The sequence below is a fragment of the Alligator mississippiensis genome, chromosome 4 (assembly GCF_030867095.1).
Source record: "Alligator mississippiensis isolate rAllMis1 chromosome 4, rAllMis1, whole genome shotgun sequence".
Taxonomy (NCBI): Eukaryota; Metazoa; Chordata; order Crocodylia; family Alligatoridae; genus Alligator; species Alligator mississippiensis.
In genome coordinates this window covers 168,782,956-168,789,889 of record NC_081827.1, presented here as the reverse complement: position 1 = coordinate 168,789,889, position 6,934 = coordinate 168,782,956, and positions in this window count along the sequence as shown.

Here is a 6,934-nt window from a genome sequence, read left to right as displayed (position 1 = left end):
CTTAAAGCATGTCCCCAAGAGTGGGGTTAGCGAGGTGCTGATGGGACACCCCTCCTGCCCCTCTCTGCTCTGCAGTGAGCTTTGAGAATGATCAGGCTGATGCAAGGCCTCAGTGGGGACCACAGCTGGCCACCGCCATGCAGTGATGCTTGATGGGTCTATTTCCAAACTCCAGACAATAGCATGAGAACCACAAAGAAGTACTCCCTTCTGCTCAACTTATAACATGACCTCTGCATCATTGGCCTCCAGTGCTGCCCTCTTCCTCACCATCACGCCACTGCTCACTCGCTGGCAGATCCAGGGGGTGTACAGTGGTGCAGTTGCACCCGTCTTTGATCCCTGCTCCATCCAAAACTTTAAAAGCAACTACCTGAGATGGGCAGCACCAGCATTTCTATTCAGGTACTGCTGAGGGTCAGTTGATTTAATGACTCATTATCTTCTTAATTCCTGCTAATCTCTCTCCACTCCACAGGCATTAACTACCCTCTATCCTTTTTGGTGGTCTTGATGTTCCTATCCTTTCATCTGCAATGTTGCTGTCTGTTCGCTATTCCTGGTAATGTCTCTCTTCTCTTTCACAACCCAGCAGACTGTCTTTAGCTTTACCTGAAAAACCCCAACTCAGGTGTGGTACTATTAACTGAAGTGTAGAAATGACCCAACAGTAAGGTTTTGGAGGCACTGTAAAACATTCAAAATGTAGTTTTATTAATCTGAATAAGAGATGTACATTTAACTATAATGACGACAGGACTAATGACACAATATCTTTTGACTACTTTTTGCCTAACATGTTTTTTTAAACAGCAGCAGCAGCTAGCCAATTAATGCACATTCCAATAGTTATATGTGTTTTTGCTTTGATCTTCAACTGAATAATATAGCACTTGCCCCCTAGCAAAATAGTAAAACTTCCAGTTTCTCTTTAATTGGAGAAAAATGTGTTTTGTTATATGTGACAATGCACCATGCCATTTGCACCCCCACATTCAAAATCCTAGATTTATTATTTTTTTTTTTTTTAATTTTGTGTCTCAGGGAAAATCAGCCAAATCCGATCTGGATTCTATCGACTAAGCAGAGCTCAATCGTTCAAGTCTGTATTGCTACTCCCAGACTTTTGAGCCTGGGGCTTCAGATACAGTTAGGGTTACCATATTTCTAGCATCAAAAACAAGGACACCTGTGGGGGGGGAAGGGGAAGAAAGGGAATGGGCATATGATTGGGGGGGGCATTGATATGCCTGTGCCCTGCCTCTGCCCCTCCCTCTTAAGCCCCTGCCCCCCCAGCCTTGTCAGCCCCCCTCACTCCCAATCCGCAGCACCCTGCCCCCCAGTGCTGTTGGTGCCCCCTGCCCCCCCCAGCCCTGCTGGTGCCCCTCACTCCTGACCCACAGCACCCTGCCCAAGCAGCTCCCACGTTGTGCATGAGCATAACCACACACACACTGTCTCTTTACCTGGCTGGGGTCTGCACAGGGAGCACATGACCCCCCAGCAGCCAATCACCTTGCCCACTGCTCCCAGCCCCAAGCAGCCAGCTTGGGAGAACAAAAACCTGGACATTTGCTCTCATTTTAAAAACCCACCCAGTCATGAGGACAGGGGTCCGAAAAAGAGGACATGTCAGGAAAAACCCAGACATATGGTAACCCTACAGTGAGATACTCCCAAATCCATGGCAGGCATCCTATGTGCGAGCTCCAAGCCCAGAGGCCTTGGACTAGGGACAGAAATTACACATAAACTGGTTTAAGTGATTAGAAACTGGTTTAAACCTGTAACAGAACAAAAGTTCTGTGCACATAAACCAGTTTCAAAATGGCTGAAACTGGTTTAAGATAAACCTGGTTGAATGTACAGATTCCCCTCACTTTATGCAGGTTCTGTATGTGTGCATTTGCTCTTATGCCATGACCCTTTTTATACCACAAAATTCATTATATGTGAGGTAAATTTACTCTCATGCAATTGGTGTTGTGGAAGCCTGCAGTCAGCTGCTTTGTGCGATGCACTGTGGGAGTGACGTGTACCAAAATATAGTTTCTGGTGAGGATCTGTGCTTCTTACTCGTTGTCAGCGACACATGTTTCTGTAGTTGCCATCCCCATTATGATAATGCCCGGTGCTTGTGTGTACTGTCTGCTGTTGGTGGGTACCAAAATTGTCTTGTAAAAGTGGTAGAAATGGGTCTGGGGGTCAATACAGTCGAGGTCTTGGAACGTATCCCTATGTGTTACATTGTAAAGTGGGTTTCTTTTATGTGAATTTGAGTTATGCACCATTTTCCAGGAGCGCATGTACAGCATAAAGTGAGGGAAACCTGTAGTATCAGACTTAACTGATTTGGGTCAAATCAGTTTATGAAATTTCTGTCCCAGACCCCTTCCTGGTTCAAGTTAAATCACAGTCTGTCAGCAACCCTGCATGCTTTCCAGCCCTGGGCAGGCCTGGGCCATCTGCTCTAGCAGAGAAGGGTTGGGGCAGGGGGAGGGGGACAGGCAGGGACTGCCCCCCCAGCAAACTCCAGCTCTGGGGCCAGAGAGGGAAACTTCCCTTCCTCTTAGTACAGGACTGCCTGGCTCTGCCGTGCTAAAAACTTGCTGCTGGCTGCAACTGTGGCCTAAAAATCCCAGAGACACCTGGAAGCAGGAAGAGGAAGTGATAAGAAACCCTGCAGAGTCCTGTTACTATGATTGTGGATTGTAAATTCCAGAGACCTCAGGGCGGGCAGCAGGAAGATGAAGCGAACACACAGCCCATTCTGGCTATGTGCCAGAAAACCATGCTCTAGCACCCCCCGGCTTTTGGCCTGAGCCACTGCAGGTATGTGGCTGCATTCCCTGAATCAAAAGTGAATGTCTGTCCAGTTGTTTTTCAGTTTAATCTCTGCAGTTTAAACGAACCTGCAAAGACTGAACTGATTCAGCGTAAGGCTTTTTGACTGTCTATACTTAGCCCTGGAGTGCAAATGCCCCCTAGTCTCACTTGCCCCTAGCCAAAAGGCCAAAGGAGCAAGCTAAAGGGAAAGACTGAGAGCAGTTCCCCATCACTATAAATTGTGTAGCTGAGATCCTTGTATTTGGAGGCATTTGTAGACTTTCTCAGGGGTGCCTGCTCACAGTGCAATGGACAGATCACCAGACTCTAACTACACCAAATAATTCAAGGCTGAGAAAAAGGTATTTACCCCACCAGGCAAGTAAAACCACCCGACTGAAAAACAACCCAAGATGGTATCTTCCCTGCCATCCATGCACGCACCCACTGCTCCCATAGGTTCCACAGAGCTCTACCAGAACCCAGCACTTCAGACCATATTCTTTCCAGATATCCCTATTCATTCCCAAACCTAGTAGATCCCTAGCTCCAAAACATACACTCCTTACAGGCATCCCTCCCAAAACAGAGGTGCTAGGATGAGCTGATCTAGTCTGAATAAAGAATTTCGTCCCAAGAATCGGCTGGTGTCCATTTCTGTCTTGAATTAAAGCTGCTGTGAACCAGCTGTTTATCAAAGCTTGCTGAATCACATCTGCAAATTTGCATGTGTAATGATTTGCATTTGCATTAGCATGTTCAACACAGGTAACTGCGTAAATAAGAGTCAACTGATATATGTAACCCTTCACCTTTATATGCATGCAGTCTCTGGATTTGGAGGCAGGGGTCCAAATACACGCAGTCACCATGCACATGCAAATAACATGCACAAGCAGGCCTGCACACAACTGCTGAATAGACCCCTTTGATTTCTTAGTACCTTGCATTTTCAGATGTGGTGCTATAACTGTAATGCTAGCCTCAGCCCAGTTCCAGGGGATCCATGTCATACCAATTGTCATGGCCTTCAGTAAAAATTAGGGCTCTTGCTGGCATTCTCCACAGACAGCTCAGAACTAAACAGAAAGACAGAATGCCATGCAGGTATGGCAGAGGATCTAACACTGAGGCACGCTGGTGGGGAGGCCTGATCATCCACCTCCCATTAGGGTGACCACCTATTTAAAATGAAAAGGCATGCCCACCTGCCCCACCTCCTTCCTTCCCTCCCACCAGGGACACAGCTGAAGCCGAGCTGAGCGGGGCAGGGGTGGAAGCAGGCTGCCTATTTTAGGCTTGGGGATCCCTGCCCTACTGCCTTTCCCTCAGGGGCCCCGTGCCAGCCGCACACCCCCAGGCTACCCAGCAGCAGTTGGGGGGGGGGGGGGAGGGAGAGGGCACAACTCCACACCGCTGCTGCTGTCCCCGCCGCTGCTGCCCCTGCTGCTGCTGGGCAGGCAGGGGGTGCCATGCCACAGTGGCACGGGACTCCCAAGGGAAAGGCACCAGGGATGGAGTCCTGAGCCCTCAGTGGCCAGCCAGCATCTACTCTCACCCCACACACAAATCTGAGGAGGCATATGCCCTCCCACGCCCACCTCTGGGGGATGGGCACAGTAACAGGGAGCCACCCCCGCCCCCATACCCTGGATAAGCTTCCCTGGCTCCATTCCACTCCGTGCCCTTGCCCCTTGTACCACCCTGGTTGGGCAGCACTCCCAACCCCTGCCCCACTCCCTCACTCACTGTGGGGGCCTCAATCTGCTCCCTCCCTCCCCTCCCTGTAGATTTACCTGCATGGAGCTGCTCTCTGCACTGCCTGCTGTATTTCCTGGCCACATGCATATATGCAGGTACGCACTTGCACATGGTGCCCCCTGCATCCTGCTCCCAGCAGCCCCTTGCAGCTGGAATGCTGCCAGCCTGCAAGGGGAAACTCACCGACTCCCGTGGATCCCTGCACGTTGCTGTGAATCTGGGGCAAATGCTGTCCAGGAGTCATGAAGCCTGGGACCAGGACTTGAGGTTCCCATTCTGGGACTGTCTTGTCTCATTAGGGACATGTGGTCACCCTACCTCCCATGCTGAGTCTGTTGGGTACTCATAATAACAGGGCCTAAACAGCACTTGTTGAAGGAAGCGGGTCGGGGGTTGGGAGTGTTGCTCTTCATGGTCCCTGAATTCAGTCCTGTAAATTAGAACACTCTCATGGTCACTTTGTTTTACATCAGCTTCTGTGACCCCGATCATGCATTTCAGTGGCCAGGGATCCTGAGAACATGGAAACCCTTTCTGGGATTCTAATCTATGGAGGCATGTTATTAGTATTTGCCCTAAAGAAATCCATTTAAGAAGGAGCCACAGTCCATTTTTTCTAGCCAACAGAGCTATGATAGGACAAACTTGTCCAAACTAAACACAAGGCACAAAAACCATCCAACCATTTATCTCCACGAACCTTAAAGTTTCCCTTGTGTCCTCTTGCTTCATGGAGCATGAAACCTGCTATCTAATGCACAGCCTATTTCCAAGTTTACCGGCTGCCTGTTTCCCCTGGCTATGCACACACTGACTGAGAGGCACATGCCAACTCAAAGCCTTCCTGACCTTTCCTCCGATGTAATTACCATCTCTTAATCCACTTAAAATGATACTTGCTTCAATTCCCCTTTCGCCTCCAGGGCATGTGCAAGGGAAGGCTGGTCTCTTTTCACCTTAGATGATCTGCTTCCTGCATTTATGGGAGTTGGGGCCCTGACCCAGACAGATTTCATGGTAATTAAATGCATACATGTTTGTCCTTTTCTGTAGGGTACTGGCAGTCAGTTGTGCATATTCCTCCCTGAAGAGTGGGCTGCGTTTCAGAGAAAGCAGAGTCAATTGCTCTATTCAGCAACTGAAGGATGTTGAAGCATTTTGAGAGCCTTTTCCAATAAATTCACAATACCAGTATGAGAAATTATCATGATATTTCTCTGGGCAGCATCACAAAAGCAGGTACCATATTTGATTGGGAGTCAGGAGGCCTGGATTTTAATCTCAGCCCTGCCAAACAGCTATATGGCCTTGAGCAAGTCGCTTATTTTCTCTGTGCCTATTTCCCTTCCCATCTTTATATAAGAAGTTATCTTAAGATTAGAAGGTTTTTTGAAGGAAGGTTTCTTAATGCAGTGGTACACAACCAGTGGTCTGCACCCCCTGGGGGGCAGGGTTCAAAGGATCCACCCAGCCCAGCCCCACATGGGGAAGAGCTATCTTGGACCCCAGGGCTGAGGCAAGCCCTGAGGAAGGGGTAGGCATGGGCCCATCCTGCCCATTCCCATAGCCTCCATCTTGTGGGCTGCACTGTGGGTGGGCAGGCAAGGCTCCATGCTGCTCCTGCTTGGGTGAGTGGGGGCTCCTCACCACTGAATCCTGCCTACTGCATGTGGGGCTGTGTGGGCTGGGGAGCCGGGTCGGGTCATGGAGTTTTTATGGTATGTTAGAGGGGGTCTCAGGAAGAAAAAGGTTGTGAACCTCTGTCTTAGTGCATGTACAGCACCTAGCACAATGGGATTTGCAATTTTGGCAGCAGCCTCTCAGTGCTGCCATAATACAGCTAATATATAAACCCATCCGATATATCTGGACCTTCCATGTCTGGACGCTACAAAGCACAGCAGGTTGTTTCTGAGACAGTCCATGTCTCATCATGCTCATCTGTTATCTGTGCAGACACTGTCAGATTTTCTTCCTCCAGCTCTTTGGGAAACACTAGGGCAAGGGTAACTCTTTTTGTGCAAGCCAACTTCTTGCTCTCCTTTGCTACAGGGTTGCAGGATGATGAGACTACAGCCCTAAGACTATGGAAGGATATGGGAGCAAGGTGCTGCTGGAAACCCAGGGCTAGTGGAGGGCACTGGGGAGACAGACAGAGAGCAAGCACTCAAAGGGCCTGCCTGCTGCCACTCACTGCCAGCACCCGCCACTACTCCAGACTGAACCCAGGCACAAGGGGAGCCCCAGAGCCACTCCTGCACTGCTTCAGCGGGAGTCTGCGGGGGATGGCTGCACAGGGTGCTAGGCTCAGCCGGGACAGCAACAGGCAGGTTCCTCCTTCCAGCAC